Below are 27041 nucleotides of genomic sequence, written 5' to 3'. Positions count from 1 at the left end.
TAGTGCAGGGGTCCCCTGTGGTCATCCCCCTGCAAAACAGATACACCGCTTTGAGTACTGTTGAGGGGGATGACTCATCAGGGGAGGGCAGCAGCAGCCAAGTTCATGGCACCGTGGCTGGCTCTGTTGCACAGGAGGGCAGGAAAAAGAGTGGAAGAGCGATAGTGATAGGCGATTCAATTGTAAGGGGAATAGATAGGCGTTTCTGCGGCCGCAACCGAGACTCCAGGATGGTATGTTGCCTCCCTGGTGCAAGGGTCAAGGATGTCTCGGAGCGGGTGGAGGACATTCTAAAAAGGGAGGGAGAACAGCCAGTTGTCGTGGTGCACGTTGGTACCAATGACATAGGTAAAAAAAGGGATGAGTTCCTACGAAATGAATTTAAGGAGCTAGGAGCTAAATTAAAAAGTAGGACCTCAAAAGTAGTAATCTCAGGATTGCTACCAGTGCCACGTGCTAGTCAGAGTAGGAATCGCAGGATAGCTCAGATGAATACGTGGCTTGAGCAATGGTGCAGCAGGGAGGGATTCAAATTCCTGGGGCATTGGAACCGGTTCTGGGGGAGGTGGGACCAGTACAATCCGGACGGTCTGCACCTGGGCAGAATCAGAACCAATGTCCTCGGGGGAGTGTTTGCTAGTGCTGTTGGGGAGGAGTTAAACTAATATGGCAGGGGGATGGGAACCAATGCAGGGAGATAGAGGGAAACAAAAAGGAGGCAAAAACAAAAGACAGAAAGGAGATGAGGAAAAGTGGAGGGCAGAGAAACCCAAGGCAAAGAACAAAAAGGGCCATTGTACAGCAAAATTCTAAAAGGACAGAGGGTGTTAAAAAAACAAGCCTAAAGGCTTTGTGTCTTAATGCAAGGAGTATCCGCAATAAGGTGGATGAATTAACTGTGCAAATAGATGTTAACAAATATGATGTGATTGGGATTACGGAGACGTGGCTCCAGGATGAGCAGGGCTGGGAACTCAACATCCAGGGGTATTCAACATTCAGGAAGGATAGAATAAAAGGAAAAGGAGGTGGGGTAGCATTGCTGGTTAAGGAGGAGATTAAGGCAATAGTTAGGAAGGACATTAGCTTGGATGATGTGGAATCTATATGGGTAGAGCTGCAGAACACCAAAGGGCAAAAAACGTTAGTGGGAGTTGTGTACAGACCTCCAAACAGTAGTAGTGATGTTGGGGAGGGCATCAAACAGGAAATTAGGGGTGCGTGCAATAAAGGTGCAGCAGTTATAATGGGTGACTTTAATATGCACATAGATTGGGCTAACCAAACTGGAAGCAATACGGTGGAGGAGGATTTTCTGGAGTGCATAAGGGATGGTTTTCTAGACCAATATGTCGAGGAACCAACTAGGGGGGAGGCCATCTTAGACTGGGTGTTATGTAATGAGAAAGGATTAATTAGCAATCTCGTTGTGCGAGGCCCCTTGGGGAAGAGTGACCATAATATGGTGGAATTCTGCATTAGGATGGAGAATGAAACAGTTAATTCAGAGACCATGGTCCAGAACTTAAAGAAGGCTAACTTTGAAGGTATGAGGCGTGAATTGGCTGAGATGGATTGGCGAATGATACTTAAGGGGTTGACTGTGGATGGGCAATGGCAGACATTTAGAGACCGCATGGATGAACTACAACAATTGTACATTCCTGTCTGGCATAGAAATAAAAAAGGGAAGGTGGCTCAACCGTGGCTATCAAGGGAAATCAGGGATAGTATTAAAGCCAAGGAAGTGGCATACAAATTGGCCAGAAATAGCAGCGAACCTGGGGACTGGGAGAAATTTAGAACTCAGCAGAGGAGGACAAAGGGTTTGATTAGGGCAGGGAAAATGGAGTATGAGAAGAAGCTTGCAGGGAACATTAAGACGGATTGCAAAAGTTTCTATAGATATGTAAAGAGAAAAAGGTTAGTAAAGACAAATGTAGGTCCCCTGCAGTCAGAATCAGGGGAAGTCATAACGGGGAACAAAGAAATGGCGGACCAATTGAACAAGTACTTTGGTTCGGTATTCACGAAGGAGGACACGAACAACCTTCCGGTTATAAAAGGGGTCGGGGGGTCTAGTAAGGAGGAGGAACTGAGGGAAATCCTTATTAGCCGGGAAATTGTGTTGGTGAAATTGATGGGATTGAAGGCCGATAAATCCCCAGGGCCTGATGGACTGCATCCCAGAGTACTTAAGGAGGTGGCCTTGGAAATAGTGGATGCGTTGACAGTCATTTTCCAACATTCCATTGACTCTGGATCAGTTCCTATGGAGTGGAGGGTAGCCAATGTAACCCCACTTTTTAAAAAAGGAGGGAGAGAGAAAACAGGGAATTATAGACCGGTCAGCCTGACATCGGTAGTGGGTAAAATGATGGAATCAATTATTAAGGATGTCATAGCAGTGCATTTGGAAAGAGGTGACATGATAGGTCCAAGTCAGCATGGATTTGTGAAAGGGAAATCATGCTTGACAAATCTTCTGGAATTTTTTGAGGATGTTTCCAGTAGAGTGGATAAGGGAGAACCAGTTGATGTGGTATATTTGGACTTTCAGAAGGCGTTCGACAAGGTCCCACACAAGAGATTGATGTGCAAAGTTAGAGCACATGGGATTGGGGGTAGTGTACTGACATGGATTGAGAACTGGTTGTCAGACAGGAAGCAAAGAGTAGGAGTAAATGGGTACTTTTCAGAATGGCAGGCAGTGACTAGTGGGGTACCGCAAGGTTCTGTGCTGGGGCCCCAGCTGTTTACACTGTACATTAATGATTTAGATGAGGGGATTAAATGTAGTATCTCCAAATTTGCGGATGACACTAAGTTGGGTGGCAGTGTGAGCTGCGAGGAGGATGCTGTGAGGCTGCAGAGCGACTTGGATAGGTTGGGTGAGTGGGCAAATGCATGGCAGATGAAGTATAATGTGGATAAATGTGAGGTTATCCACTTTGGTGGTAAAAACAGAGAGACAGACTATTATCTGAATGGTGACAGATTAGGAAAAGGGGAGGTGCAAAGAGACCTGGGTGTCATGGTACATCAGTCATTGAAGGTTGGCATGCAGGTGCAGCAGGCGGTTAAGAAAGCAAATGGCATGTTGGCCTTCATAGCAAGGGGATTTGAGTACAGGGGCAGGGAGGTGTTGCTACAGTTGTACAGGGCATTGGTGAGGCCACACCTGGAGTATTGTGTACAGTTTTGGTCTCCTAACCTGAGGAAGGACATTCTTGCTATTGAGGGAGTGCAGCGAAGGTTCACCAGACTGATTCCCGGGATGGCGGGACTGACCTATCAAGAAAGACTGGATCAACTGGGCTTGTATTCACTGGAGTTCAGAAGAATGAGAGGGGACCTCATAGAAACATATAAAATTCTGACAGGGTTAGACAGGTTAGATGCAGGAAGAATGTTCCCAATGTTGGGGAAGTCCAGAACCAGGGGTCACAGTCTAAGGATAAGGGGTAAGCCATTTAGGACCGAGATGCGGAGGAACTTCTTCACCCAGAGAGTGGTGAACCTGTGGAATTCTCTACCACAGAAAGTTGTTGAGGCCAATTCACTAAATATATTCAAAAAGGAGTTAGATGAGGTCCTTACTGCTAGGGGGATCAAGGGGTATGGCGAGAAAGCAGGAATGGGGTACTGAAGTTGAATGTTCAGCCATGAACTCATTGAATGGCGGTGCAGGCTAGAAGGGCCGAATGGCCTACTCCTGCACCTATTTTCTATGTTTCTATGTTTCTATGTTTAGAATTTTGCTCTACAGTGGCCCTTTTTGTTCTTTGCCTTGGGTTTCTCTGCCCTCCACTTTTCCTCATCTCCTTTCTGTCTTTTGCTTTTGCCTCCTTTTTGTTTCCCTCTGTCTCCCTGCATTGGTTCCCATCCCCCTGCCATATTAGTTTAAATCCTCCCCAACAGCACTAGCAAACACTCCCCCTAGGACATTGGTTCTGGTCCTGCCCAGGTCCAGCCCGTCCGGTTTGTAGTGGTCCCACCTCCCCCAGAACCGGTTCCAATGCCCCAGGAATTTGAATCCCTCCCTGCTGCACCACTGCTCAAGCTACGTATTCATCTGCGCTATCCTGTGATTCCTACTCTGACTATCACGTGGCACTGGTAGCAATCCCGAGATTACTACTTTTGTGGTCCTACTTTTTAATTTAGCTCCTAGCTCCTTAAATTCGTTTCGTAGGACCTCATCCATTTTTTTACCTATGTCGTTGGTACCGATGTGCACCACGACAACTGGCTGTTCTCCCTCCATTTTTAGAATGTCCTGCACCCGCTCCGAGACATCCTTGACCCTTGCACCAGGGAGGCAACATACCATCCTGGAGTTTCGGTTGCGGCCGCAGAAACGCCTATCTATTCCCCTCACCATTGAATCCCCAATCACTATTGCTCTCCCACTCTTTTTCCTGCCCTCCTGTGCAGCAGAGCCAGCCATGGTGCCATTAACTACTCACAGCAAACTCCTTGCTCGGATTGGGGCTGGCAATGGGAGCTCATTGTCAGCTGGGGCGGGGGTGGGGGGGCGGAGTTGCAGAGAATACCTTGTAGCTGCAGCTCTTAAAGGGCTGAAACTTCTAAATACAGAGCTGCATCACCATTGCTGTGCAGAGATGTAGCCATGACTGGATAAAGAGACAGGCACTCCCATTTTCAGATGCAGTTGGGAGCTGCAGATGGAAAAAGTGCCGTAAGCTAGAGTTACCTCCTTTGTCGGCCCAGAGCATCTGCCTCACAGAAGAGATGTTCATTAAAGCTCCTTGGACAGAGGTGGCAACCAGAGTGAACACCGCGAGAGACGTCTCGAGAAGATGTGGGAACAGATTTGGAAAAAGATTAATAGCCGGAAAGTAAGGCTCGTAAGGAGTTAAGGAAAGAAAGACTTGCATTTATTTAGCGCCTTTCACAACCTCAGGACGTTGCAAAGTGTTTTACAGCAAATGAAGTACTTTTTTGAAGCATAGTCACTGTTGTAATGTAGAGAACGCGGCAGCCAACTTGCACACAGCAAGCTCTCACAAACAGCAATGTGATAATGACCAGATAATCTTTTTTTTGTGTGATGTTGATTGAGGGATAAATATTGGCCAGAACCCCCTTGCTCTTCTTTGAAATAGTGCTGAGGGACCTTTTACATCCACGTCAGAAAGCAGACAGTGCCTCGGTTTAACGTCTCATCTGAAAGACTGTACCTCCGACAGTGTAGCACTCACTCAGTACTGCACTGGAGTGTTAGCCTCAAGTTGGCACACCTAATTGTACTAGAGCAAAATCATGGAGCTCTGGAGCAGAATGATTTTATTTTCATTTTTTTAAGCATGCATTTGCAAAGAACTCGCCCCTGCCATGTTCATTCTGACAGTAAATGACCATTCCATCTTGATTCTAAATGACTGTTATATTTCTAGGAATTATTTATCACTAGACCTTTTAAAATGTGAAGTTAGTAATAGTTATGGCATGACAGGAAAACAAACACTGTAACTTATTCTTATTTATAGAGTCTTATTAACTTCTAAACTTCTATTAATATTGCACAATGTAAAGTTATCTAACCAATTTATAGCACAGTGCCAGCAACAAGAAACAACTTGCATTTATATAATGCTGTCAATATAGAAAAAGTTCTCAAGAAGCTTCCCAAGGTTTTAAATCGGGTATTGAAGGCGAAAAGGGAAGTGGCGAGGCAGAGGAATTTGGAGAGGGAATTCTGGTGCACAGGGCCTACGCAGCTAAAGGGAGATCTTCCACTGGTGGGACCAAGTGAAGGGGTGGGGGGGGAGGGGTGCGGGGGGGGTGGTGAGTCGGTGAATACACAAAAGTCAGAGGCATACAAGAGTGCGGGTTGTAGGGCTGGAACAGGTTACAGAAATATTACTATTACAAAGAAGTGCAGGGTAGTTTTCCGTTGTGTTCAAACTTTATCCCTCAACCAATATCACTGAAACAGATTATCTGGTCATTGTCACATTGCTGTTTGTGGGAGCTTGCTGTGCGCAAATTGGTTGCCTCGTTTCGTGCATTACAACAGTGACTTCACTTCAAAAGTATTCCATTGGGTGTAAGTGCTTTGGGATGTCCTGTGAAAGTGCCATTTGCACGTAATGCACAATGGACAGAAATACAGTGAGATAGCGCTCCGCTGTCCCAATGCAATGTTGCCTGCCGAGGCGACTGTAACAGTTGCTCTATAGTTTCTAATTCTGTTGGATTCAGTGAGCTGACTCTTTGTGACAATTCTTTTTGAGAAATATAGAACACTCTTATTTAACTGGCTGTAAAGATGATTTTCAGAGCGCATTTCCATTTAACTCACTTTCCATTTGCGTTTTCAAGACTGTCACATGACTGGAGGGGATCTGACACTGCTCTTTGGAGCCTAAGGAATTGATTTTGCCAGCGTGATGACTCAGAATTAACATTTGTCAAGGGTTTTATGCTGAATTTAGCTCATTTCAAATCCTCCAACACAAAACCAACAGATTATAATTAAAAGATCAAACCCCGTCCAGCTACCAATAGGAATAAAGTCTATCAATGCCTGAGGTGCGAGTTAATATTTGCCGACCTTTGAATTAGCAAGTACTGCACAGACACAATGGTGTATTAAAAACAATTTACTTTTATTTAACAACTACAAGCACGATGATATCACCGTTCATGTAACCATTTCCAAACAGTTAATTTAGTTCAATATTACCACAGCACAATTGGTTGGGTTTAGTTCAGCATAACATAGTATTAGATTCATGATTAAGATACCACAGTGCATATTGTGGAAGGCTGCTTTGAGTTAGATAAGAATTACTGTCCAAGTCAAGTTTGATTCAATATAAGATTTTATCAGCCTTTTTGTCAAGTGAAGCTATAGTCGCAAATCATTAATTCTTCTATTGTGTTGGTTGCCTCTCAGGTTTACAACTTCAGAAACTAGCCTTCAATCCCACTTTGTCAGCAGATTCCTTCTCGTTATCTATTACTATAAAAACCTGGGCTACTGTTGGATTACATTTGCTTTTTCTATACTTCTCTTTCAATATTTTTATATATTTTCTACTATTTAAAGTCTTTTTCAATTTCTCATGCTTACATCTGACTTTTTCTAATTCCACTAGTCAGTTAAGACCTTAGTAATACATTCAGTGAAGCTCAATAGATAGAACTTTCACCTTTGTGTCAGAATACTGCATCCAAAATAGCTTTCCTCAGTGAATTTCAAAGCAATCCATTAGATGGGATTTGATAAGGTGCTATATACTGAATCTTTCTTTCTTTCCCTCTCTCTCACAGTAACAAAAAACAACTCTGTTCAAACAGGCAAGTACAGCACACAATTCCTCCCTTATATCTCAAGATCAGAGACCTTTTGTTTGCTTTCAAGCATTCTGACTGTCGAATAATTTTGGAGATTTTTGATTTTCCACTCATTTAGATCTTATCTGTGGAAACACTTTCCAATGGCAGGTTTATTGGCAGCAAGATTCAATCTGACCTCTGAACTTCTGCCGAAACTTAATAACTATTGCCAACACCATGTGCTGGATATGTTGTCGCCTCTCTTTGCGCACTGGAGGAGCGGTAATGGCGGAGGAAAAGCTTTCTGGGCGGGCGGCCAGCATCCAGCGCCATGCTGGCAAATATGTTGCCGGATTTGTGGGGGCGCAGAGCAGCACCGGCCAGGAGTGTCAAGCCGGCGTGCAAGACCGCCGGTTTCGACTGTGTGTTGAAATTTGTTGTGCGCTGACCCTATAACGCCCCGTAGTGGGATGGCCTGGTTTAGCTGAGCCGGGGGCGGTGAGTGATGGAATTGGTGAATGAGGTAAGTTTGATTGTTTTGTTTAGTTTTATGTAGCTTATTGTGGGGTGTTTAAGGTATTGGGAATGTTTGTTGTGTTTTTAGTTGCGATTTTTTTTGTAGCCAGAGTTGCCTGTCTTCGGGTGCTCTAAGGCCGGCTCTTTAGCAACGTATTTTCAGTTGCTCAGCCGGCCTTGCACCATAAAAGAGATGTATAACGCCTCCCTTAGTGCTCTGCTCCACACTCAGGGCCCAGCTGATGAATTTTGCTGACTGAGGCCATGAATAACGCCGCGAATTGGACAGTAACGAAAATCTAGCCCTTGATACATAGAAACATAGAACATAGGTGCAGGAGTAGGCTATTCGGCCCTTCGAGCCTGCACCACCATTCAATAAGATCATGGCTGATCATTCCTTTGGTACCCCTTTCCTGCTTTCTCTCCATACCCCTTGATCCCTTTAGCCGTAAAGGACATATCTAACTCCCTCTTGAATATATCCAATGAACTGGCATCAACAACTCTCTGCGGCAGGGAATTCCACAGGTTAACAACTCTCTGAGTGACGGAGTTTCTCCTCATCTCAGTCCTAAACGGCTTACCCCTTATCCTAAGACTGTGTCCCCTGGCTCTGGACTTCCCCAACATCGGGAACATTCTTCCCGCATCGAGCCTGTCCAGTCCAGTCAGAATCTTATATGTTTCTATGAGATCCCCTCTCATCCTTCTAAACTCCAGTGTATAAAGGCCCAGTTGATCCAGTCTCTCTTCATATGTCAGTCCAGCCATCCCTGGAATCAATCTGGTGAACTTCCGCTGCACTCCCTCAATAGCAAGAACGTCCTTCCTCAGAATAGGAGACCAAAACTGAACACAATATTCCAGGTGAGGCCTCACTAAGGCCCTGTACAACTGCTGCAAGACTTCCCTGCTCCTATACTCGAATCCCCTTGCTATGAAGGTCAACATACCATTTGCCCTCTTCACCGCCTGCTGTACCTGCATGCCAACTTTCAATGACTGATGAACCATGACACCCAGGTCTCGCTGCACCTCCCCTTTTCCTAATCTGCCGCCATTCAGATAATATTCTGCCTTCATGTTTTTGCCCCCAAAGTGGATAACCTCGCATTTATCCACATTATACTGCATCTGCCATGTATTTGCCCACTCGCCTAACCTGTCCAAGTCACCCTGCAGCCTCTTAGTGTCCTCCTCACAGCTCACACCACCACCAAATTTAGTGTCATCTGCAAACTTGGAGATATTACACTCAATTCCATCATCTAAATCATTAGTATATATTGTAAAGAGCTGGGGTCCCAGCACTGAGCCCTGCGGCACTCACTAGTCACTGCCTGCCTGCCATTCTGAAAAGGACCCGTTTATCCCGACTCTCTGCTTCCTGTCTGCCAACCAGTTCTCTATCCACGTCAGTACATTACCCCCAATACCATGTGCTTTGATTTTGCACACCAATCTCCTGTGTGGGATCTTGTCAAAAGCCTTTTGAAAGTCCAAATACACCACATCCACTGGTTCTCCCTTGTCCACTCTACTAGTTACATCCTCAAAAAATTCCAGAAAATTTGTCAAGCATTATTTCCCTTTCATAAATCCATGCTGACTTGGATCAATCCTGTCACTGCTCTCCAAATGCGCTGCTATTTCATCCTTAATGATTGATTCCAACATTTTCCCCACCACCGATATCAGGCTAACCGGTCTATAATTACCCGTTTTCTCTCTCCCTCCTTTTTTAAAAAGTGGTGTTACATTAGCAACCCTCCAGTCCATAGGAACTGATCCAGAGTCGATAAACTGTTGGAAAATTATCACCAATGCATCCACTATTTCTAGGGCCACTTCCTTAAGTACTCTGGGATGTAGACTATCAGGCCCTGGGGATTTATCGGCCTTCAATCCCGTCAATTTCCCTAACACAATTTCCCGCCTAATAAGGATATCCTTCAGTTCCTTCTTCTCACTAGACCCACTGTCCCCTAGTACATCCAGAAGGTTATTTGTGTCTTCCTTTGTGAAGACAGAAGCAAAGTACGTGTTCAATTGGTCTGCCATTTCTTTGTTCCCCATTATAAATTCACCCGAATCCGACTGCAAGGGACCTACGTTTGTCTTCACTAATTTTTTTCTCTTCACATATCTATAGAAGCTTTTGCAGTCAGTTTTTATGTTTCTGGCAAGCTTCCTCTCATACTGTATTTTCCCCCTCTTAATTAAACCTTTTGTCCTCCTCTGCTGAATTCTAAAATTCTCCCAGTCCTCCGGTTTGCTGCTCTTTCTAGCTAATTTGTATGCCTCTTCCTTGGAATTAATACTATCCTTAATTTCCCTTGTTAGCCACGGTTGAGCCACCTTCCCCGTTTTATTTTTACTCCAGACAGGGATGTACAATTGCAGAAGTTCATATGCACTTTAAAGGTTTGCCATTGCCTATCCACCGTCAGTCCTTTAAATATCATTTGCCAGTCTAATCTAGCCAATTCGCGCCTCATATCATCAAAGTTACCTTTCCTTAAGTTCAGGACCCTAGTTTCTGAATTAACTTTGTCACTCTCCATCTTAATAAGGAACTCTACCATATTATGGTCACTCTTCCCCAAGGGGCCTCGCAAAACAAGATTGCTAATCAGTCCCTTCTCATTACACACCACCCAGTCTAGGATGGCCAGCTCTCTGGTTGGTTCCTCGACATATTGGTCTAGAAAACCATCCCTAATACACTCCAGGAAATCCTCATCCACCACATTGCTACCAGTTCGGTTAGCCCAATCAATATGTAGATTAAAGTCGCCCATGATTACTGCTGTACCTTTATTGCACACATTCCTTATTTCTTGTGTGATGCTGTCCCCAACCTCACGACTAATATTTGGTGGCCTGTACACAACTCCCACTAGCGGTTCTTAATTCTGGCATCCATTAAAGAATATCATCTACTGTTTTGGAGGTTCCTGGTCAGACATTGTCCAGGCGCGTGTTTATTAATCACATGTTATTTTCAGCATTTTTAAAAAACTGACCAAGGGTAAGCTGCTCTTCCAAGTGTTTCACTTTATCTTGTCTGATTCATTACAGTTTTTTCTGCAGAGATATGTATTTTTAGGAAGCAGATTGTATATTTGTGCTTGCAACTCAAACATGATCCAATTTTCAGCTTTGCCTATCTTTGTATCTCTCAACTAGGTCAGAAATTAATGAATTATAAGACATTCATTGCCAGCAAATGGGATCAAAGTCTTCTATGATGTTCAGTGGTTCATATTTGAATTTTATTCAGTACATTTATTAAATTGTGAACACTTTCATTAAACCTTTATCTTAATAGACAGATTCATCTGACCTTAGTCACCATCCTCTGTTCAGAACAGATAAACTACTAAATACCTGTAATCTAAAAGAGCCAGCGAGAAAGTGCAAAACTCTCACCAATTAATATAATCAAATTAGAAGCAAAACTCTCAGGAAATTAAGCAGCATGACACATTTTCCTCATTCTAGGGAAAATCCTTATGAAATGGCCACTAACTTTGGTAGTACGTTCAAAGTAGTTTTTCAAGAATTGTTTTTCTTAAAGATGCCTTTCTGTTGCCTTTGTTTTTGCTGAGAAACCCAGGTGAAGGACCAAATCCCATAATCCAGCATCCCATCAATATTTTAAACAGAGTAAGAGAAGAAGAAATGGATCTGGCAGCAGTAGGGGATGTCTAATGATACTAAAGGGGCCATGATGTGTTGGAAGAGGAGGTGGACAGGTGGGAACATGGTGGGATGGCATCTGATGCTCCAAAATGGGCCATAGCGCCAAAGATATTTACATCACTGAAGGAGGCCATTCAGTTCATCATGTCTGTGCCAGATCTTTGCTGGTGCAACACATAACTAACTCCACTGCCCTGCTCTCTTCCCATAGCCCTGTATCTTTCCTTTGCTTCAAATGTTTATCCAAGGGCAGTTTATGTTCCATTCTCCTGGACCTCCCCTCCCCATACAGATGCCAAATACTGCTCCCCATCACAGCCAGATCCTAGCAACCCCTCAGAATGGTCAGATTCTTGGCTACCTCATGCTCCCAAACTCTCCTCCTGGATCGCAGAACTCCCCTCTCCAGGACTACCACGTCTCCAATTCCTGGAACCCCCTTTCAGTGATCATAAACCTCTGAGACCACATTCCCAGTGCCCCCATTGCCCCATACTGACCCTATGCTTCAAGGTGTTGGGACATTCCCTCCTACTGCTTCCTAATCGCATCTCCAATACTCTGAAATTCTGGATTTCCCTCACCAATGCTCCCAGATCCTAGGCCTCCTCTTTTGGTGATCCCAAGACCTGTTCCGCTGTTCCCAGAACCGCTCTCTACAGTGCTCCTAGACCCGTTGACCATCCTTGAGGTACTCCCAGATCTTGGGTCCCTCCCTAAAGTACTACTAAAAGGTATGACTCCAGCACTTACAGAGCCTCGACTCCCTTCTCAATGTTCCTAGATTGTAGGGCTGTTGAAAATGGTGATAAATCAGAAGCCCTGATAGTAAAACCTCGGCATTACACACCTGTTCACATAAAACATCTGAATCACCATGCCTCCGCATGCCCAAGCATCACCATCATTGAAAGGGGGCGGGGAGGAATCTCAGAGTTACTGCACCCCAAGCTTTCAGTGAGACCAACATATGGGCTGGACCAAGGATCCGTGAGCACCCACCACTCCTTCCCAAAGGTTAGAAAGTGCAGCAGAAAATGGCTGCCTTCCTTTCTTATTTTTTAAGACTTATTTTGCAGCTGTAACAAACTGTGGCATCTGAAGTATGAGAGAATCAAAGCTTTCATATAATAGTCCGTCTCCCATGGCATTGTACACAGGGAATCAAGACTGTGCAGTTTAAAGGTCAAGCAAGGTTAGATGGCAGGGGGTTAATAGGATCTAAGGGAAAGAGGCAGATGGGATGGATGAGGAGAGAGTGGGAGCAAAGGGGAGGAGGAGCGAGCGAGACTGAGAGGGGAAGTTTGTCTTCTAGAAAAGAGAAGACCTATAGAGGTCTTTAAAATTATGAAGGTGATCGATAGGGTAGACATAGAGAAGAATTTCCCACGTGTGGAGGATTCCAAAACTAGGGACCATAAATTTATGATAGTCACTAGTAAATCCAATAGAGATTTCAAGATTTGAGCCCAAAATTCCACATGGACTTTTTTTGGCACAGTTGTAGAGGTACATCCGATTTTTTTAGTGGCCCAACTATGCCAAAAAAAGTTCCAAGTTTCACCGGCATAACCTTTCATTTCGGAGTGGTGCAGATTGTCCTTAAGCTCTGTGGGTGGAGCTTAAGGTCTGTGCCGAAAAACTGAAGTTGCCAGGGGAATGAGGGACACACTGAAGGGCTGAGGCACAAATAAAGTATTTCCCGTTTGTAAAATAGATCACGAAGTGAGACTTGGGACAACAGACTGAAATCTCAATATATGAAACAATATGAAATTCCTTTATTCCTTTTTAGCACTTATAGATTTTTTTTCACCTCTACAGTGCCGGTGCCGCTGTAATCTCGGGCTGAAAGGCCCCTCCGGTGCCGTGTCTTCAGCTCTGCTAATACAATGGCATCGTCTCGCCACCGATTTTCTCTTCTCTGCACCGATTTTCTTAAGTGTAGGTAAGTGAAGGATGCAGTGCGCCGTTTTTGAAATGGCCGGAAATGGCGTACCTGGCTGGTTCCGCCCCCAGTGACGTCAAAAAATCGGGAACTAAAATAATCGGATGTAAGTACTTTAGGATGGCGCAGAAACTTTGGCGAAACTTGCAGATTTTAGCCTGCTCCAAAAAAACAGCGTTGGCCAAAAAAACGCCGTAGCAAGGTGAGGAGAATTCAGCCCAAACTTCTTTACTCAGAGAGTGGTGAGAATGTGGAACTCATTACCACATGGAATGGCTGGGGCGCGTAGTATAGACGCAGTTAAGGGGAAACTAGATAAGTATATGAAAGAGAAAGGAATCGAAGGACATGGTGATAAGATGAGATGAAGTTAGCCAGGAGGAGGCTTATGTGGAGCATAAACACCGTCATAGGCCTGTTGAAATATTCCATGTAATTCTATGTAACATGTGACTGCAGGGATGGTGCAGGAGGGAAAGGTTCAAATTATTGGGCTTTTCAACTGTGTTCTGGAACATTGGAAGGCTTCACTTAAACTGAAACAGCATCAACATCCTTGCAGAAAAGGAAAATAGCACAGTGGGACAGGATTTACACGAATACAGTGGGCCATGGGGAAAAGTCTCGACTTGAGACTAAAGCGATCGAACAGGATTAAAGAGCCTCTACAAAATGCCTCTAAAAATCTTGCAGGATAAACGGAGAACATTTTCACTGGGACAAATAAAGGATCATATAGAAACACATCCAAAAGTTGACCACAAGAGCAGAGAGAAACCTGGAAGGAAAGCATAGCCGCAGAAGCAAACTGTAACAGTAAAATAAATTCTTTCAGTTGTACAACAGCAAGAGGATTGTCAGGGAAAAGGTGAGAATACTAACAAATGCAAACCCTGCTCAAAACTGTGGATGAGCACATGATAGTAAATATTCTGAACGATTTGCTTCCTCCAAGTGTACACTAGGGGAGCATTGAACAACATCCCCTCCCCAAAAACAAGTACCAAAGGCAATGCCCCTTCCAGCTCCTGACACCCTTCTGTTGCCGCTGTTCCTTCTGCCAGCTTGCTGAACAGTGACTTTGCACTTTGACCTGCTGCAGCCTTTTAAATACCACACAACGATATCTCCCCCCTCTCAGTGGTGATAAACCAATGAAGGGCAGTTTTCCAGCTTTCAAACCACCTTGTATGGCTAACAAAAGTTCTAGGAGGGATTAGCTGCAGGTTAACAGTAGTATCACAGCAGATGTTATTAAACCCACCTCACATCTGCCAACGGAACAAGAATCCAGGCCAACATGTCAAACCAATGCAGAGCAACAATCAATAACAACAACTTAAATTTATATAGCGCCTTTAATGTAGTGAAACATCCCAAGGCGCTTCACAGGAGTATTATGAGTCAAACAAATTTGACACCGAGCCACATAAGTAAAAATTAACGCAGGTGACCAAAAGCTTGGTCAAAGAGGTATGTTTTAAGGAGCGTCTTGAAGGAGGAAAGAGAGGTAGAGAAGAGGAGAGGTTTATGTAGGGAGTTCCAGAGCTTGGGGCCGAGGCAACAGAAGACACGGCCACCAATGGTGGAGCGATTATAATTAGGCTGAAGAGGGCAGAATTAGGGGAGCACAGACATCTTGTTGGGGAGAGGAATGGAGTCAGTGGCTAGGGAACGGAGTTTGTGGCAAGGACCGAAAACAATGGCTTCAGTCTTTCCAATATTCAAATGGAGAAAATTTCTGCTCATCCAGAACTGGATGTCAGACAAACAGTCTGACAATTTAGAGAGAAGTGGTAGTGAGGTAGAGCTGGGTGCCATCAGTGGAAACTGACCCCGTGTTTTCGGATAATGTCGCCAAGGGGCAACATAAAGATGAGAAATAGGAGGGGGCCAAGGATAGATCAACAAGGTCAATAAGAACCTAAGAACTAGTAGCAGGAGTAGGCCATTCAGCCCTTCGAGCCTGCTCCGCCATTCAGTAAGATCATGGCTGATCTTCTACCTTAATTCCACCTTCCCGCACCATCCTTAAGTACCCAAAAAGCTATCGATCTTGATTATACTCAACAACTGAGCATTCACAGCTCTCTGGGGTAGAGAATTCCAAAGATTTACAACCTTCTGAGTGAAGACATTTCTCCTCATCTCAGTCGTAAATGGCCAACCCTTTATTCTGAGACTGTGACTCCTGGTTCTAGACTCCTCAGCCAGAGGAAACATCCTCCTAGCATCTACCTTGTCAAGCCCTTTAAGAATGTTATATGTTTCAAAGAGATCACCTCTCATTCTTCTAAATTCTAGGGAATATAAGCCTAGTCTACTCAATCTCTAGAAGTTGGCCAAAATACATAGTCAAGACAGTGGATTATATGATGGAGTAGAGTTATGATCAAACTGCACAGTGCCCTGGTCAGACCACACCTTGAATATCGCGTCCACTTCTGATCACTGAGAAACAAGGGAGATGTTCAAATGGGCATAGTGTAGAGAAAGGCCACAAGGCTGATCCCAAGTGTCGAGTGTCTGATTTATGAGGATAGGTTGGAGCAATTTGGGCTTTTCTCTAGAAAGGAGGTGTCTGAAAGGTGATCTTATAGAGGTATACAAGATAGAATAATATGGAAAAATCAATCCGGAGTGTGACTGAGAGTTTGATATTCCACAGGTGACCCTTTACTTGCCCTGGCAATGAATACTGTGGAATCCTTCAGGATATTGTCGAACAAAATTAGACACAGGTTAAAGGGAGCTCCAATATATATTCTTTATATTAATTTGCTCTGGAAACATTTTAGCGAGGGGTTGTATAGCTTAATGGGATCCGGTGAATTTTTGCTGTCAGTAATTTAACAGCCTAAGAGTCATCTGGATTTTTGTAGCCGTTTAATATTTTTCAACCTTCTACTTACCTGAGCCAAGTTTAACAGCTGGGAGGCCATAACCACTTAATAAAGATGATCAATAAAAAACATTTACATTTTATAGGATAACATTTTACATTTTGCCACACAGGAATCACTGCAGGGGAATTATAAAAGATGCTAAGGAAAGTGGAATTTTCTCCCAGTAGAGTAACATGGTAGATGCAGTGAAGAAAACAACGATGACTAAGCAATTTCAGTTTATCTTCCTCCATCATAATTTTTAGTACTTGAAAAGAATAGGTTCTACATTTAGCCCACCTCATTTAAAATAAACCAAGAAGGAACATTTCAAAGAACAGGAAGGTGATTTAACTGATAATTGGCTTTCTCAGAACAGACTCTCCAAAGAATCTAATATCCATCCACCTTTGTGTACAAATAGCTCAATATAGTTCTCCCTTCTCTATAGATGGGCAAAAGCCCTGCAGCCCTCAACGATTATGACAGAGCATTTAAATGCATGCATTAGCGATCCTATGCTTGAAGAGACACTCATTACCGAGCAAGCTGTCCAGCCATTTAAACTTATTATTTCTAAATTATCTGGAGACATTTTAAAAGTGTGGCTGATGGTAAATGGAAGCAGGTTGCCTGTGGCAATGTCTGCTAGAATTCCATCATGATACAGTCTGCTGGGTTTATTATAATATGTGACAGCCACCTCCATTACCTGTTCTCCTCTGTGTTCTAGATATATGGCATCATATGCTCCAACCTTGTTTTCAGACGGTGGATATGCTCCAACAATTTGCTCGGATTTACAATAGAGAAGTATGCTTTATCTCCCGGCTCATGAAAAAGTTCTTTTGCTCAAAATCTTCACAGAATCTATTTAGCAAGCCATGGAGGCAACAAAATTTGTTTGGGAGAGGGTGACACCTCACTTATGTTTTGTTTTATTGATTCCTTCAGTTATTACTGTATTTTGCATTGGTTGACTGCCTAAGGATAGTTACATGGGGGTCTGTAACTGCCTCCATTTGTGAAGGATTTTGATCTTTATTGACACAGATTTCTTAGGGCCTGCTCTTAAGGAGGACTAAGTAAGATCCACGGAGCGGGAACTGTCAGGGCAATGCTCGCCTAGGAACTGTGAGCTGGAATGGACTTGAAACCCTGGATTAACAGGGCGAATACTTGGTAAAAAGGCACAATGAGTTAAATTACATGCAGCAAATTAGAATAATGCATAAGCAGTCAGTATAATCATTGCGGGATCGACAGTCTACCGAGGAACAGATCGGTTGTGAAGAAACACCAATTAAGCAACGGGCTCTGGGCCATAATTGTCAGCTTGACCAAAATCGAAAAGCATCACGGACTTGTGTATTGCTCAAGCTGCCTTGAGAGAGAGTGTATGGCAAACTGACTGGGACCTGCTAAACTGTTCAAGGACAAAGCTTACTCATTCTGTTGACAGCTACAAGATAAGAAGTAACAAAGGACGAGATAATACGGCTGCTGAACTGTGAGAAATGAAACAAAAAATGTTCTGCCCAGCAACAGACTCAGGAAGAAAAGGAAATAAAACATTGAGTGATTAGCAGGAGAACATTCGGGGAAGATATACAAGAAGGAAAAGAACCTCCTTAACTTTCCTGAAACAAGGGCCTCATCACCAGTGGTTCTGAGTTGTGAGCCCCAGATTAAGGTTGTAGGACATCGTTATCTGGAAAAGCTTGTGTCTGAATGTCAATAAATTTATTTAGAGTGTGTAAAGCCCTTCTGGGGTCAGTTGATTTTTGAACTATCAGATCCAAATAAGAGAAAACCCTGTAGTAGTGAGAGGAAGAAAATTAAACTTCATGCACATTTCTTTATTTGCACAAAACAACATATATTCGAATATCCCAACTAATAAGCATGTTAATTATGGGCCAGAATTCTGTTGAATGTTATAGAAAAGAAAATCCAAAGGTAACAAAGCATTCAGCATAGCCAGCTGAATTATCTCGCAGTAGGACTTGTATCAGACACTTGGTACCAAGTGAAGGATCTACTGAAGAGTAGTATTTTTGAATGGGGTGGAGCCAGAGGTCACAGGCCACGAGCATCTCAAGGGGTCCCAGTGAGAGGACCAGCAGCCTTCCACCAACTTTGCTGAAGCCACTGTAGCAGCACCTTGTGGGAGTAGTTGAGTCACTATGGGTTGACACTTGGGTGAGAAATGAATTCAAGGCAATCATTGCGTTTGGCATTAAATAATCACCTTTACCACAAGTGGTACTTTGGTCTGCAGTGTCTTTTCATAGCAAATTTTGAGTCTGCATTGCCAGTATGTTATTCCTATCAAAGTTGGCTGAATGATTTGTTCTTAAATGCAGTTTTAAGGGAGTGGTGAAGGAGGTATCATCATCATAGGCAGTCCCTCGGAATCGAGGAAGACTTGCTTCCACTCCTGAAGTGAGTTCTTTGGTGGCTGAACAGTCTAATACGAGAGCCATAGACTCTGTCACAGGTGGGACAGATAGTCGTTGAGAGAAGGAGTGTGTGGGACTGGTTTGCCGCATGCTCTTTCCGCTGTCTGCGCTTGATTTCTGCATGCTCTCGGCGTTGAGACTTGAGGTGCTCAGCGCCCTCTCAGATGCACTTCCTCCACTTAGGGTGGTCTTGGGCCAGGGATCCCCAGGTGTCAGTGGGGATGTCACACTTTATCAGGGAGGCTTTGAGGGTGTCCTTGTAGCGTTTCTGCTGCCCACCTTTGGGCTCGTTTGCCATGAGGGAGCTCCAAGTAGAGCACTTGCTTTGGGAGTCTCGTGTCTGGCATGCAGACGATGTGGCCTGCCCAACGGAGCTGATCGAGTGTGGTCAGTGCTTCAATGCTGGGGATGTTAGCCTGAATGAAGACGCTGATGTCCTCCCAGGGGATTTATAGGATCTTGCGGAGATATCGTTGGTGATATTTCTCCAGCAACTTGAGGTGTCTACTGTACATGGTCCATGTCTCTGAGCCATACAGGAGGGTGGGTATTGCTGCAGCCCTGTAGACCATGAGCTTGGTGGCAGTTTGGAGGGCCTGGTCTTCAAACACTCTTTTCCTCAGGTGGTCGAAGGAGGTAACAGAGGGGCTTGTGTAGCTCTTCAGAAGAGGTGAATGAGCAGGTCACCAGGAGCACTGTGCTATCAACCAATCCCTGGCATCTTTGGCTCCAAGGCATTGTGCTGGCTCTCTGCTTTAACCTAAGTTTTCCTCGCCAGATGAAGGCTGTTATTTTAACTCTGCCTCCTCTAAATGCAATCCCCTCTGTCTTGTGCAACACGCCACACAACTATAATGAAGTGGGAGACTTTCTCTGGGGTATATTTTAGGGACCTCCCATGATCTATCTAGGCATTTCATCTATGCACCAGTTCCATTTCTGCAAAGTGGAAGGTTAAAAGTCTCCCCATTGTTTTCTACTGTTCAGACTTATTTCTAATATATCCCAAAGATTTACCCAGGATTCCCAAAGCTTTGCATTTGTGTGCAATCTTTTCAAATGCCTTTCAGAAATCTAAGTACATCAAATTGCAAAGTTTTACCAGTCAACATTGGGTTGTCACATCCTCAAAAAAGCAGAGGAGAATGCTTTCCCCCTCCAGAATACATACCAACTGCTATTTATTAGATTATTATTGGATAGATGATCCTCAAAGTTATTGCAGATATCCAATTCCATTATTTTACACAGAATTGAAGTAAGACTAATGATTCTGTAAAATAAAGACTTGAAAGACTTGCATTTATATAGCGCCTTTCATGACCTCAGCACTTTATAGCCAATTAAGTACTTTAAAAGTGTAGTCACTATTGTAATGTAGGAAATGCAGCAGCCAATTTGCACAGAGCAGGGTCCCACAAACAGCAATGAGATAATGACTAGGTAATCTGTTTTTTTTTTAGTGATGTTGGCTGCTTATGTCTGTTTTGTCACCATTTTGGAATACAAACACCTCTTTAGCCTGCTTCTCATCTATTGGAACCTCCCCAGTGTCAATCAATTCCTTCATAATGATTGTAAGTACCTCATAAATTCCCTCCCTAGTTTCTGTCAACACTCAGGGATAAATATCATCAATTACTGGGAGTTATTTGCTTTGAGTCCTTTTAGCCTGTATTGGACTTTCATCTCATTTATATCAAGGCCAGTAATTTTGCTTTGGGTCCCTCTGGTTGGAAAAGGCATGTTGCTCATGTCTTTCCCAGGTAATCATTCATTCACAATGTTTAATATTTTGTGCTCATCTTCCATTTTCATGCTCTTACTCTTGAATTTTTACTGTTATGCGCTCCCATGGCATGGAACTCTGTACTGGAAGCACCAAAAGAGAAAATCTTCCAATTCACTCATCATTTTAACAAGCGTTCTTCTTTATCTTTTAAAGTGATTCATTTTACTCAGCGACATAATGGTTAGAAAAGGATCAAAATAATGAGTGACCATTGAAGTACCTTCACCAAAGTTCGTAACTGTTTATTTGCAGCCTAAAGGAAAGATTTCTTGAGTGCTTAGAAACCACAAACAATATTCCACAACAATTGAAGGACAGAAACTAATACTTTAATTTAACTAGTAGACCTCGCACGTAATTGATTACAACTATTTTGCATCTGCAGCAAGTCCTTAAAATACAATTGGAAAATTAGCCCCTCCAAGAAATTTAAAATATATGCGAAGGAAAGGCACCATGTGATGGCATTAAACGTGACCAAGATTCTGTTAATAAGATGATTCAAAGGTACATGCCATCATAGTCCTTGAATAGTTCACTAACAGTTTTATTGTGCAGCCAGCTAGTAAACACTGTCCAGATGGCACAGAAATAACTAACTGCACAACATTCATGGATGAATGAACTGAAGCAGATATCTCAGGGCAGAAACAACAACCATGTTAATCTTTTCTTGGGGTGGGGCATGTGATGGGGGGAGGGGCAGGCGGTGGTTGGGGGGAGGAAGGAACTGATTTATATATACCAGCAGTATAGCTAAAATAGGATGATCTATGCTAGTTTTATCCGATATTTAATTCTTCAGATGCAAGTAAGTTTCACACACATGCACGCACACAGAGACGCACACACGTGTGCATCACACACAGACACGCATGCATTGGGACACGCAGACACGCACACCGACACGCGCACGCATACAAACATGCACGTAGACACGTATACACAGGCGTGCACAGGCGCGCAAACGCATACGCACAGACACACACACGCACAGACACATAGGCAAAGAGGTGGGTATAGTAAACTAATAGTAGTATTCTAGTGCAAAAAGTGCTGCTACTGGAAAAACCGAGCCAGCTAAAAAAGGTTAAAAGAACAGCATCAAACCTCTGACTGCCTCAAACCTCTGTGATTTTGATTTTCTTGCTTCTGGTAAGAGAACAGCTGCCAGCAAAGACTGCTGTGTCCGGGATCTGGCTGCTGATATAGCAGTGTGTTTCCTGATAATCAAGGTAGCAGGAAGTTGTTTGGGCCTGAAGGCACTTTACAGTGAATACACCATTGAACACAAATTTATTGTAAAAATAACAAACTTAGCTGTTCATTTGCTCTCTCCTCTACAAGTAAAGGCTGAGTGGAATAATCGCAGTTCATTTCCGAATAATTGATACTGACAAAAACAAAAATTCCCCAATGTTCTTTCCTCCTGTCCTGTGGTGATGCGTGTTGGGGAATGTTTCCACAGGCAGTTCCCCCGAATCTCACCCAAGTGACCATTCTTCATCTGCAGCTTTCAGAGTGAGTGCCACCCCGGCTGTGCCCAGTCCTGACACCTGCATACCTGCTCTTTGCAGGAGAGGTCAGTAGTTTCGATCAGTGGTGGGGCCGCTGACAGATTCTTCTTCCTGCCGCTCCCAGACCTGGAACAGGAAGGCCAATTGTACTGCTCCCAGTACAGCCCTGGTTTTAGAACTCAGGATGGAACAGGTGGCCCAGCCTGGGGCCTTTCTAGTTTGTGTGCTTCTTTAGCAATTAAGTCAATGAAGAGGAAAATCGGGCGAGTTGTATATCAGGCTGGCCGACCAATCTTCTACTGCCTGCTGCTCCGTACCCCCGCAGATGTTGAATTTTACCCCCATTAAATTAATCTCAGAGTTCATTGAGCTTCAGTCTCACCGGTTGTGATGCCATTTAAACTCCTTGATTGGTCTGCTGGTGTTAATGCAGTGGCAGGCAGCAACAAGTACGTTCTATGTAATGGGATGAGGAGGAGGATCACAGTGTTGCATCCAGCCTGTGTTTTGCCCAGTGCTGCGCTAGCATTTAAGGCTGGGGGAACAGTTAGAAACATTGAAAACATAGAAAATAGGTGCAGGAGTAGGCCATTCGGCCCTTCTAGCCTGCACCACCATTCAATGAGTTCATGGCTGAACATTCAACTTCAGTACCCCCTTCCTGCTTTCTCGCCATACCCCTTGATCCCCCTAGTAGTAAGGACTTCATCTAACTCCCTTTTGAATATATTTAGTGAATTGGCCTCAACAACTTTCTGTGGTAAAGAATTCCACAGGTTCACCACCCTCTGGGTGAAGAAGTTTCTCCTCATCTCGGTCCTAAATGGCTTACCCCTTATCCTTAGATTGTGACCCCTGGTTCTGGACTTCCCCAACATTGGGAACATTCTTCCTGCATCTAACCTGTCTAAACCCGTCAGAATTTTAAACGTTTCTATGAGGTCCCCTCTCATTCTTCTGAACTCCAGTGAATACAAGCCCAGTTGATCCAGTCTTTCTTGATAGGTCAGTCCCACCATCCCGGGAATCAGTCTGGTGAACCTTCGCTGCACTCCCTCAATAGCAAGAATGTCCTTCCTCAAGTTAGGAGACCAAAACTGTACACAATACTCCAGGTGTGGCCTCACCAAGGCCCTGTACAACTGTAGCAACACCTCCCTGCCCCTGAACTCAAATCCCCTCGCTATGAAGGCCAACATGCCATTTGCTTTCTTAACCGCCTGCTGTACCTGCATGCCAACCTTCAATGACTGATGTACCATGACACCCAGGTCTCGTTGCACCTCCCCTTTTCCTAATCTGTCACCATTCAGATAATAGTCTGTCTCTCTGTTTTTACCACCAAAGTGGATAACCTCACATTTATCCACATTATACTTCATCTGCCATGCATTTGCCCACTCACCTAACCTATCCAAGTCACTCTGCAGCCTCATAGCATCCTCCTCGCAGCTCACACTGCCACCCAACTTAGTGTCATCCGCAAATTTGGAGATACTACATTTAATCCCCTCGTCTAAATCATTAATGTACAATGTAAACAGCTGGGGCCCCAGCACAGAACCTTGCGGTACCCCACTAGTCACTGCCTGCCATTCTGAAAAGTCTCCATTTACTCCTACTCTTTGCTTCCTGTCTGACAACCAGTTCTCAATCCATGTCAGCACACTACCCCCAATCCCATGTGCTTTAACTTTGCTTACAGGTTGATTACAATCCACCTGCAAGACTTTCCAGGTTAGGAAAGGGGAATGAACTGACACAAATTCCTAAATTAGATGTAGAAACGGTCTCATTTTCACCTTGTATCATTTGAGCTGAGGTGAAGCTGATGCAGATGGAATGACACTCGACTTTACACATTACAAACATGCTGATCATTAAAATACAGCCTGAATTACAGCTTATCCTTCGTCTGGATGCTACAATCAACTTAGTTAAATGATTACTGGACTATATTTGTCCTAATGATGGATTTCATAATGTTGAATAAATATAATTTAAGGTATATTAAGATTGGAATTTAATAATTGATCCCACCCTGGAGTCTTAAGGCGTAGTTTTCAATTTGTGCGTTAGTGTAAAATGGGCACTAGTGGATCATCGGCCCATTATACATCTCTCCCCGCTTTCATTTCCATTAACATCATTGAAAATGAAAATTAGGTTTACCCTATTGCCCAAAGTCAAACTCAATGTGTGGTGGCAGATTCAATAGTAACTTTCAGAAGGAAATTGGATATACAGGTGCAGCATCCCGAATCCGGAACCCTCGGGATTCAGGCCATTCCGTATTTTGCGTTTTGCTGGATTTTGGAACGTCTTTCTGACATCACGAATCCGGAAACACCCGAGTCCAGGTTTAGGTATTTCCGGATTTCGGAACATCAGAAAGGGGGCGGGAGGGAGCTCGTCGATGAGCTGTTGGGTCGCCAGGTGGGGCCCCGCCGCCTTGGAAGTGTTTGGGCGGGGCCTCACCGAAGAGGACGTGTTCGGCCAAGGCCTCACCGAAGAGGAGGTGTTCGGGTGGGTCCCGCCGAAGAGGAGGTGTTCGGGTGGGTCCCGCCACCAAGGAGATGTTCGGGTGGGTCCCGCCGCTGAGGAGATGTTCAGGCGGGGCCCTGCCAAAAAGGAGGTGGTTGGGTGGCCCCGTTGCGGAGGAGGTGTTTGGGTGGGCCGGCGAGGTGAGGCCTGAGGTCGGGTGCCGGCGAGGGGTGGTGAGACGAGGCCCGAGGTCGGGTGGTGGCGAGGGGTGGTGAGGCGAGGCCCGAGGTCGGGTGCCGGCGAGGGGTGGTGAGGCGAGGCCCGAGGTCGGGTGCCGGCGAGGGCCGGTGAGGCGAGGCCTGAGGTCAGGCAGCGACGGCACCTTGAGGTCGGCAGGGTACGGATTCTGGAACATTTTACGGATTCCGGACGACCCTGCCACCAATCGGTCCAGAGTCTGGATTCTGGAACATTCTGGATCTCTGGATTTTGTATACTGCATCTGTATACTTGAAAAGGAAACATTTGCTGTGCTATGTGGAATGAGCAAGGGACTGGGACTCATTGGATAGCACTCCCAAAGAGTTGGCACCTGCACGGCGGGCTTATTGGCCTCCTTCTGTGCTATACAATTCTATAATTTGATGTTAGAACAGGATATAAAAATGTAACAGTTTGTTAACAGTTGCCACTAATTTAAATACAATAACCGAGGACATTGTGATGTTCCATCAGTTATGCTGTTGCTGCAGAGTGGTACAAATTCATTTTAGCTACTAATACCTCAGTGTGGTTTGATGCTAACAATGCATCTTAATAATCATTGTAGCAGGCTAAAAATAAATCTTCCCACATGGCCATTTTCAAATAGCACAAGTGTTATTCTGGGTGTGAATTACTTGGGTTTACAAGGCAATGGAACAGCAAAGTATTGTTTTTTTTTGCTCAGCTGCACATTCAGCTTAATAAATCTAAAAGATTTTAATTAGCATGTTGTTATAGGAAGACATAAATAATACATCATTATTGATTGGAAACTGACCTAGCAATAGAAAAGCAGAAGTTGATCAATGGAAAAGGTTCTAGTTGGAGGCTAGTGACTAGAGGAGTTTTGCAGGGATCTGTATATTGTTTATACTATCCATAAGTGACAGGGAGAAGAGTACTTCATAATCATATTATCAAAAATGCTGATTGATAGACTTCTTTCCTTCTACATAAGGCTCCCACACTAGAGTAAGCATAAGTAGCACAATCATATGCAGTCCCTCGGGATCGAGGAAGACTTGCTTCCACTCTTATCATTAGTTCTTAGGTGGCTGTACAGTCCAATACGAGAACGACAGTTTCTGTCACAGGTCGGACAGATAGTCGTTGAGGGAAAGGGTGGGCAGGGAGCCTAGTTTGCCACACGCTCCTTCCGCTGCCTGCACTTGATTTCTGCACGCTCTCGGCGACGATACTCGAGGTGCTCAGCGCCCTCCCGAATGCACTTCCTCCACTTAGGGCGGTCTATGGCCAGGGACTCCCAGGTGTCAGTGGGGATGTCGCACTTTATCAGGGAGGCTTTGAGGGTGTCCTTGTAACGTTTCCTCTGCCTGCCTTTGGCTCGTTTGCCGTGGACGAGTTCCGAGTAGAGCGCTTGCTTTGGGAGTCTCATGTCTGGCATGCGAACTATGTGGCCTGCCCAGCGGAGCTGATCAAGTGTGGTCAATGCTTCAATGCTGTGGATGTTGGCCTGGGCGAGGACGCTAATGTTGGTGTGTCTGTCCTCCCAGGGGATTTGCAGGATCTTGTGGAGACATCGCTGGTGATATTTCCCCAGCGACTTGAGGTGTCTACTATACATGGTCCATGTCTCTGAGCCATACAGGAGGGCGGGTATTACTACGGCCTTGTAGACCATGAGCTTGGTGACAGTTTTGAGGGACTGATCTTCAAACACTCTTTTCCTCAGGCGGCCGAAGGCTGCATTGGCGCGCTGGAGGCGGTGTTGGATCTCATCATCAATGCCTGCTCTTGTTTATAGGAGGCTCCCGAGATAAGGGAAGTGGTCCACATTATCCAGGGCCACCCCGTGGATCTTGATGTTTGGGGGGCAGTGCTGTGCGGCGCGGCCAGGCTGGTGTAGGACCTTTGTCTTACTAATGTTTAGCGTAAGGCCCATGCTTTCATATGCCTCGGTAAATACGTTGACTATGTCCTGGAGTTCAGCCTCTGTGTGTGCACAGACGCAGGCGTCATCCGTGTACTGTAGCTCGACGACAGAGGTTGGAGTGGTCTTGGACCTGGCCTGGAGACGGCGAAGGTTGAACAGCTTCCCACTGGCTCTGTAGTTTAGCTCCGCTCCAGCGGGGAATCAAGGCCACATATGGACCAAACTCCCAAGGACCCACCCCACTCCTGGCTAAGAACAGGGAA

This window comes from Pristiophorus japonicus, chromosome 15 (genome assembly GCF_044704955.1).
Source record: "Pristiophorus japonicus isolate sPriJap1 chromosome 15, sPriJap1.hap1, whole genome shotgun sequence".
Lineage (NCBI taxonomy): Eukaryota > Metazoa > Chordata > Chondrichthyes > Pristiophoridae > Pristiophorus > Pristiophorus japonicus.
This window is presented reverse-complemented; position numbering follows the sequence as displayed.